Here is a 933-nt window from a genome sequence, read left to right on the forward strand (position 1 = left end):
AAATTCAGAACAGAAGGGAGTACAAGGGATAATGTAAAAAAAATTACCTATGCTTATGTTCTGTCAAAAAAAAGTTATAATTATAAAAATTAATAATAAAATAAAGTAAAAAAAAAAAAAAAGAACATTGTACACAGCAAAATAAAATAGCGCCTTTACTTCTTCTCAGTCTACACTTATTCTTATTCTTTTCCTGTCTTATTGCCCAGGCTAGTATTTCTAGAATCACGGGTGTCGGTGAACAACTTGAATTCAGCCTGGATCTCGTCGGGAGCTCACGCGGCCAGTTAGCTGTGCTCCTGAAACTGCCTCTCCCTTTGGCTTTCCTCCTGCCTCGCTTGGAATAAGGGACGTGGAGTTACACCGAGGGGAGCGTGGAACATAGAACATCAGAAAGACGACGGATGGAGCACTCTGACTGCGAACGTAGGATTTAAGGTCTCAGACCCCCTCCCCCCCCCCAGTTTGGAAATGGGCTCGGAAAGTCACTTACCTCGGGCTTTCCGGCCCCCTCCCCCCGCTTCCACTTCAGAAACGGGCTGGAAGGCCCAGCCTTTCCTTCTCCGCACCTTGGACAGCTCAGGAGCTTCCTCCTCTCCCACAACCCCCGAGATCAAATCTCCCACGCGCGGAGTCCCCCAGACGGAGCCGGGGCTCTGCGGGGCCGAGGCTGATTTTGCCTCATTTTGGCTCTCGGCACCCGGCCCACAATGAGCACTTAATAAACGGCCTTGGACCACAGCCTTCTTGGCCCCGGGTGCCAGGTGCGTGTGTACAGTAGTGTAGCCACTCTTACACCGTATATCGTATGTACGTAGAGCGGTGTGGGCAGGGGTCAGAGCCTGACACGGATTGTGGGGGTTTGGAGGGGGGTGTTTTGTTTTGAGGCAGAAGTAAGTGACTTGCCCAGGGTCACATAACCAGGAAGTGTTA

This window comes from Sminthopsis crassicaudata, chromosome 2, assembly GCF_048593235.1.
Source record: "Sminthopsis crassicaudata isolate SCR6 chromosome 2, ASM4859323v1, whole genome shotgun sequence".
NCBI lineage: Eukaryota > Metazoa > Chordata > Mammalia > Dasyuromorphia > Dasyuridae > Sminthopsis > Sminthopsis crassicaudata.